We start from the raw sequence: 778 nt of genomic DNA on the forward strand, positions 1-778 counted from the left end.
TTGTTCCCAGGTGCTCTGTCCCAGGGATTTAGGGCTTTATTTATGAGTTTCCGTTATGCTGCCGCCGCCTTTTTTTTTTTTTTTCTTTTTCCTTCAGACCTGCCCAGCCCAGCAAGGAGGCAGCCTAGTCACTGTTGGCCTATAGAGGCTTTGCTGAGCTGCTGTGGGCTCCGCCCCGCCCCGCTGCCTAGTGAACTTCCCTGTAGTCCTGTTTATATGGGTGTAGTTAGAATTGCTTTGGCGATGGTGGCCCGCCTCTATTGAGGCGGAGTCTCTCTGCTGTGGTGGGTTGCCTTGGCAATGGCGGGCTGCCTCAGCAATGGCGGATTGCCTTGGCAACGGCGGGCTGCCTCAGCAATGGCGGGTTACCTTGTCAACGGCAGGCTGCCTCAGCAATGGCGGGTTGCCTTGGCAACAGCGGGTTGCCTCAGCGTTGGGTGACTAACTCGGTCGTGGCGGGCTGCCTCGGTAATGGCGGACGCCCCTCCCCCACAGAGCTGGATCGTCCCGGGTTCAGCTGCGCTTGCTGTGAAAGTCTCAATCCAGAGTTTCTGGTTGCTGTTCTTTTGTGGGGGTGGTACCAGCCGAGCCTGATCGCCTGGCTCCCTGCCTCAGAGCCTTTTTTAAGTTGGTGTTCCAGTCACCTGTTGAAGAGGCTCCAGGGTCTGTTTGTTTTCCACTGCGGCCACTCACTGCGCTGGCTTAAACAGCGGCACTGAAGTTTGTGGCGGTTTTTTTTGTTTTGTTTTTTTTTGTTTTTTTTTTTTTGCCCTGTAAT

The 778-nt window shown here is 54.9% G+C and overlaps 1 protein-coding gene across 1 annotated transcript in view; it reads left to right on the plus strand.

Annotated features, from left to right (window-relative positions):
- B3GALT1 (beta-1,3-galactosyltransferase 1) overlaps positions 1–778 on the plus strand; it is a 583,718-nt gene that overhangs the window by 180,060 nt on the left and 402,880 nt on the right. The window lies entirely within an intron of this gene.

This window comes from Cebus imitator, unplaced genomic scaffold, assembly GCF_001604975.1.
Source record: "Cebus imitator isolate Cc_AM_T3 unplaced genomic scaffold, Cebus_imitator-1.0 Scaffold10, whole genome shotgun sequence".
Taxonomy (NCBI): domain Eukaryota; kingdom Metazoa; phylum Chordata; class Mammalia; order Primates; family Cebidae; genus Cebus; species Cebus imitator.